The 7,500-nt window shown below is 38.2% G+C and overlaps 2 protein-coding genes across 2 annotated transcripts in view; one reads left to right on the plus strand and one right to left on the minus strand.

Moving 5' to 3' along the window:
• aass (aminoadipate-semialdehyde synthase) overlaps positions 1-7,500 on the plus strand; it is a 519,315-nt gene that overhangs the window by 68,433 nt on the left and 443,382 nt on the right. The window lies entirely within an intron of this gene.
• ptprz1a (protein tyrosine phosphatase receptor type Z1a) overlaps positions 1-7,500 on the minus strand; it is a 109,345-nt gene that overhangs the window by 19,061 nt on the left and 82,784 nt on the right. The window lies entirely within an intron of this gene.

Raw genomic sequence — 7,500 nt, forward strand, 5'->3', positions numbered from 1 at the left:
GACACACACACACACACACACACATTACAAGACACACACACACACACACACACACAAACATTAGAAGGGTTTGAGCTCGCAGATTAAAGGCATGTTTTTTTAAAGCACACACAAACAGTTATTCTCTGGTTAAGGATCACACACAGACACAGAGACAGACACACACACACACACACACACACACACACACACACACACACACACACACACACACACACACACACACACACACACACACACACACAAGGATCTAGACCCCGATCGGCATCGTCTTTTCCGCATCTTAAAGTCATAATCCGTAAGATTTTCCATCTTAGTTCATTGTCTTGTTAACACATTTATTTACACATATGTTCACTGTGTTATTGATAGACAGAACTACAAGCCTACAGTATGTTTCCCCTTTGTGTAAAGAACAATGGTTGACCCCTAACCCCTAACCCCCCGATACTTATGGGGGCCCCTCCAATGATTACTCTAAGACATGAAACCAAAACATGGCGAAAACTAAACAAAACAAATGTTGAGAAGACAAAACAGTGCGCAGAGAGACAGAGAAATTGAACGTTTAGGTGGATTGTATATACTTAAAAACTTCAAGATTGTGTCGACTTGTATTCACTTGCCAAATCTTATCCACACTCGAATTTGAGTGGCCTTCAAGGACAAGAAGCTAGTAACTAAAGATGGCTTCATCATCCACCACTGCCTCAAGTCTTTCCACAATATCAAGTGATGAGGTGAAGATGTATTTAGTTATTTATTCTATAGTACTTCTTCTTGGTCTTCCACAACAAGTTCAATTTACTAATTTAACTTATTTAACAATGGTTGAACTAACGATCCCTAACCCCTAACCCCAATCATTTAGATATATATCAGCATTTGCTTAAGGGGCCCCCTGATAATTAAAGGGCCCCTCCAATGATTACTCTAAGACAGGGGTCTCCAACCTTTTTTCAACTGAGAGCTACTTTGAAAAAATTAAAGTGGCCAAGAGCTACTTGTATCAAATCGCTTATATTTATTTACATAGCACACATCAAATGAATTAAGCTTCTGTTTGTACATGTGTGAAATTGCAATACCCAATGCTTATCATAAATAATTTCCCATCAAAGGTCCAAGGTCCAACATATTACTTTACACTTTTTGTGGGCCACATATCAGTGAAAATTAACATCAATGTCTATACTACACTTCTTATTGTGACGCAACAGTGTTTCCCCCAGGAAATGTCTTAGTCAAGGTGGTCACCACCCAGGTGTGGAGGAGGCGCGGCGCAACGCGCCGAACATTTTGAGGGTATTTTGCTCAAAGATGCCAATACGCACTACAGAAATAGACAACTGCTTATTTGAATAAAACAGACAACTGACCTTACAGTTGTACATTTTTAAAGTTCCTTTTTAGATAGGGGCTGTTGTGAGATTATTGTGGACAATTAGGCCTACTGTGATGCGATAGCTTATAATTCATTAATGGTTATTATTAGCCTACTTGCTTGATTTCTTTTTAAATACAGAGGTTATTGGTCGTTTTGGAACATGTATTTCCCAATTTAAAACATAAAAATAAAGCAGCATTGAACATTCAGAAAATAAATCTTGTATGGCTGCACTAGCAGGCTGTTTTACAAATAACTCAATAGTTGAAATAATAAATACAATGTCTTTTCCCCTTAAAATGATTAAATACATTTATGCAAAGGTCAAAGACAGTGCATGCCGTAGTCATGCATGGCCGCATGCAGAGCCGCAGAGCAGCACACACACTGGCTGATAGAGAAACGCTTTGAGACACATGAACATTTATTTACCGCAAATCGCAAGTTTTGACCATGGGAAGAGGTGCATTTACCTTCATCAGATTTTTAACTTGTAAAAAAAAAAAAAAAAAAAAAAAAGCATTTTTTTTTTTTTTTTTTTACAAGTTTGTCAACCTATCAGGCGAGCTACTGAAAACCCGCCCGCGAGCTACCGGTAGCTCGCGATCGACCTGTTGGAGACCCCTGCTCTAAGACATGAAACCAAAACATGGCGAAAACTAAACAAAACAAATGTTGAGAAGACAAAACAGTGCACTGAGTTAAATGAGTTAAAGGAGCTACAAGGAACTTTAGAATATTTCTGAAACAGTAAATTTTTTCCTCTGATGATCATAAATTACATGTATCAGCAAACAAGACCGTCAGTGCAAAGAATGCTATTTTTATATAGTTTTTCTTAATGCCTTTGTCCTGGGTATATACACTCGCCCCTCAGAAGAAATCTCGACGGCATATACAGGCTTTGGCTTAGCTCCAAATAAGAGAAATGTATTAACCTAACACCATCTTTAGTGACTAACTTCTTGTCCTTAAAGGCCACCGTAGCTTCACCGGAACAGGACGGGTAGAGACGGAGAACTAGATAACACTAAAAACTCAGATATTACACACTGTATCTTTTTTTTTTCTGGGCATTTTCAAGCTTTATTAGATAGTACAGGTTGAAATGGGGAGACAGAGAGAGAGAGAGAGACAGAGAGAGAGAGAGAGGGGGGATGACCTGCAGTAAAGGTCCACGGGTCGGACTTGAACCCGCGACCACTGCAACGAAGGCCGGAGCCGATATGGTACACGCTCTATCCACTACACCACCGGAGCGCCCCGACACACTGTATCTTTAAACAGCAGTTTTACAGTTAAGGTTTGGTTCTACCATTAAGATATCCTCATGATAAGTTGACTTCCTGACAGATGTTTTGTGATGTTGTTAAACACACTTGCAGCTCAGAAGACGTGATTCTGTTGTTGTTTATTGGCCGACTTCAGTGTCTCTGACGTGTTTATCTAGTGAGACTGAAACTATAATCTGTTTACACTGATGTGGGTGTAAGAGGCTCACGGCAAGTTTAAACCTAAAATAAAATAAAATACAGCTGCTTCACATTTAAGGTGCTCTGAACTTTCAGTTTGTGTTGATTCTTGCGGCCCCTTTGGACAAGAGCGGTAGTGTTTTTACTACGCCAGCTGTTGTTCCTGGGTGAGCGTATACCCATGACGATTAAGGGTTTAATCATTTTCATTAAGAAAAACTATATAAAAATAGCATTCTTGGTAACACTTTACAATAAGGTACACAAAATTGTAGAAGCTACTACATACCTACTACATATGTGTTACCTACTACATAGGTTTTTTTTTGTGTGTTACCTACTACATAGGTTTTTTTTGTGCTACCTAACACATAGGTAGCACAAAAAAAACACCTATGTAGTAGGTAACACAAAAAAAAACCCTGTGTTAGGTTTTTTTTTTTTGCTACCTAACACATAGGTTTTTTTTTGTGCTACCTATGTGTTAGGTAGCACAAAAAAAAACCTATATAGTAGGTAACACACAAAAAACCCTATGTGTTAGGTAGCACAAAAAAAAAACCCTATATAGTAGGTAACACACAAAAAACCCCTATGTGTTAGGTAGCACAAAAAAAACCCTATGTAGTAGATAACACATATCTATGTAGTAGGTATGTAGTAGCTACTACAATTTTGTGTACCTTATTGTAAAGTGTTACCGCATTCTTTGCACTGATGGTCTTGTTTGATGTTGCATGTCATTTATGATCATCAGAGGAAAAATAAGACTGTTTCAGAAATATTTAAAAGTTCCTCGTAGCGACTTTAATAAACACAGTCTTATATACATTAAAAGGAAAGTTTTTTACACACTTTCTTGTTGTTAAATCCAAACCCTTAGTGAGAATCTTTCTTTGATAGTGAGACGCAGCAGGCAAAACATATTGTCTTCAAGCACTGGTCAATTTTGAGATTTTTGTCTATATTGCTTCCATAACATGTCTTCTTTCATACTAGTATAAATCAATGGTCCAAAATGTACATTCAGGTGTTTATTTGACTAAACCTTGTCTGTTTGCGTCTGTATATTTCTCCTATGCAACCATCTTTAATGGACATTATCTCAACAGTAGTTTTTTTCAATACTCTGAACCAAATATCTCAATTTCTAAAGCACTTACATCAACCTAACTTCCCATAATCATTCTCAACACTATTCTGGAGGTTATTAGAAAAATATACGTTCATACGTTGTTAATTGTCTTATGTATGATACATAGATTTATAATTTTTTTGATTTATAAAATAAAAAAAAGGCTGTAGCATATCCAAAATCTGATGTGTAAAAAAATATTGGACTCTTATACAATATGTTTTAAAAATGAAATACAGATTTTTACTCAGCCCCAAAAAAATATAAATGTTGCCCACGTCTGACGTTGAAATAACCAACTACATAAATCCGATCAAGGACACGATGTCGAACACATTTTTTTCTGTGTTTTTTCACAGACTGTACATTTTATCATCTGCCGAAAACACTCAACATATTGTCGAGTGTGTGTTTTTGCGCTGTGCTTGTTGTTGTGTGTGTCCATGATTGAGCAGTGCTGTAGTGCTGGTAATCTGGGGGGGGATTATTAGGCTTTAGTCGAGCATGTATGTACCTTGGAGTTGGTGGGGGGGGGGGGGGAGGCGGGGGGGATAGAAAAAGGACATTCACTTGATTATGTCGGACATTAAGAATTGGTGTCAGCGTCTTGAGGCCAAACTGAACTAATCCTGCTTGCTTTTCGACAGGCTTATTGTCGAACGTGTAGTGCTACTGAAAGGCAATGCAAGTTTATTTACAGCTCCGGAAAAAGAGACCACTCCAAATGTTCAGTGTCTCTCGTTTGATAATGTATAGGCATATGTTTGAGTAAAATGTACTTTTTGGTTTTATAATATAAACACTTGAAGTACTACTAAAAGGCAAGGCAAGGCAAGTGTATGTATATAGCACAGTTCAGACACAAGGCCATTCAAAGTGCTTTACAGGGGCATGAAATACATCGAGATTAGACGTTAGAAATTGCATTTAAGAGATAGTTAAAACAAAGAAAATGCATCAAGATTCAAGATTAGTTTACACATGAGCTTGTTTTGCTTTTACATACCAGTTTAAAGAATATAAAAATGTAATCACATCAAAACATTATTTTTACTACAAAAAGTGCGGGAGTCAAAAACCGTTTGACGGAAAATAACAGCGGTCTTGAAAACCTTGACTTTTTCAATAGTAGACTTTTTATAATAGTAGATATCATACTGTATCTATGTATTGTTTTTTGTTATTCAACAACAAGAAATAACTTGTAGACAATGTTATGAGTGCATGCAATACATAGAAAAGAAGGAAAAAAAAATGGACATCCGCCTGATAATGTCGGACATTAATAACCATGTCAGCGTCTTGCAGCTCGCGCGGCGTGAGGCCAAACTCAACTAATCCTGAAACTGCTACACTGACATCACTCTGACATCACTCTGCTCATTTGGACTCTGCTGCTGCTGCTGCTGCTGCTGCTGCTGCTGCTGCTGTGCTTTTTGAGGTCAAGTATATATATTTTTAGGGGGCCAAGCCCGAGTAGGGCTGGGACCGCGTTTTGCAGAGCAACGCGGTTCCCAAGCCCTGCGGGGCAGGGAACCCTATTGATCTTGCTGGGATTATTATTATTATTATTATTATTTTTCTCCGCGTAAAGGTGGTGCTGCAGCCCAAACCGTAAAGGGTTGGGACATGCCACTTCCAGGGCATATCCAGGTCCGTACCCCGTACGCAGACAAAAAAAATCAGACATGCCAGCCACTAGGTGGCGCTACAACAAAGGAAAAGGTGTTTTGGGCTATAACTTCCACACCAAAAGTCCGACAGTCAAAAACTTTATATCCACAGATGCCCACAAGTCAGCTGCATCTTTTGGGATAGGCCACGCCCATTTGCGTATACATACATTTTTTGCTACATCGCAAAAACTGTGTCAGTCACCAAAACATACTCCTCCTACAGTTTTCGCCCGATTTGGACGAAACCAAAAGCATTATGCTCTACCAACTCCTACGAGCAAAAGTAAGATAAATAATTTTTCTACGACCATCGGAAGACCAAACGGTAGCGCTTTAAAGATTCGCGAAAATTCCTTAAAAAAAAAAAGGGGGGGGGATTTTCTTGAAACTGAAGGGAGACTATCATGGGGCATACCTGAGCCTATGGAAAAAATATGGGCAAGAAATTCCTATGTGGGCCGGACTTATTAAAACAAAGAGTTTTTAATTTTTTTTGCCTGTTTTCGCCATTTTCTAAGTCTTTAGGCGGGAAGATGGGAAAATTCAAAAAAGTGTCTTTACAATGGAGAGGTTCACAATTTGATTTTACTATAACTCCCCAACCAACCATCGCACATTCAAAAACTTGACATCCACTTGTTCGGTACATTGAGCTGCATCTTTCCATCTAACATAGTTTTGCGGATGTCATCCATAGGGGGCGCCAAAACCACAAAAAGCAAAGAAAACGCGTGTGGGGCTATAACTTCCACACCGAACATCCCACAGTCAAACACTTTATATCCACAGATGCCCACAAGTCAGCTGCATCTTTTGAGATAGGCCACGCCCATTTGCATATGGGATTTTCTTTCGCTACATCGCAAAAACTGTGTCAGTCACCAAAACACACTCCTCCTACAGTTTTTGTCCGATTTCGACGAAACCAAAAGCATTATGCTCTACCGACTCCCACGAGCAAATGTTGTGTAAAGACCAAACGGTAGCGCTTTAAAGATTTGCACATTAGCTACCTTTTACCAAACTGCTCCTAAATCCAAAACGATTTATCCTATTAACACCAAACTTCACACATGTGTTTGTCCTATGGTTCTCAGGCTGGTTCTACTTTTTCCTTAAATTGCTCCAAAAGGGGGCGCCAAAAACACACTTGAGCATCTTTCTCTGCGTTTTTTTTGCCTTTTGGTCTATAACTCCCAAACCAAACATCCCACATTCAAAATCTTTACTTCCCCGGCTTCCGTGAAGCGAGGGGCCGGCGCCGCGGACGACGACGCCCGATCCCGAGTCGCGTGGAAGGCTTGGCCCCCGTTCACAACTGCTTGCAGTTCTAGTTTCACTTGATTTTTATTTAATTTAAATTTATTTATTTTAAGGCAAGGCAAGTTTATTTCTATAGCACAATTCAAACACAAGGCCACTCAAAGTGCTTTACAGGGGCAAGATTAAAATACATAAAACACATTAGAAGACATTTAAAAGCGAATGAAAAGAAGTAAAACATTTTTAAAAATATTTCTTAACAAAAGGTGGAAAAACAGAAAGAGGAGTAGATAAAGGTGTTGCTGGTTACGTACAGTAGTGATTGTTTCTCCTGTACTGTTTCTACTTTCTGTAATCAACAACAAGATATAACTTGTAAACAATGTTATGAATGTAGCGCAATATTCTGAAAAAAAAGATAAAATAGAATAAAAAAAATAAAGAATAAATAAAGAAATAGAAAAAAGATATTAATAAAAATAAATACTCTGAAAAAATATATTAAAAAAAGTAATAAAAAAAATATATAAATAGAAAAAAGAAAATAATAAATGGACATCCGCCTGA

The sequence above is a fragment of the Ammodytes marinus genome (genome assembly GCF_949987685.1).
Source record: "Ammodytes marinus genome assembly, chromosome: 5".
Lineage (NCBI taxonomy): Eukaryota > Metazoa > Chordata > Actinopteri > Uranoscopiformes > Ammodytidae > Ammodytes > Ammodytes marinus.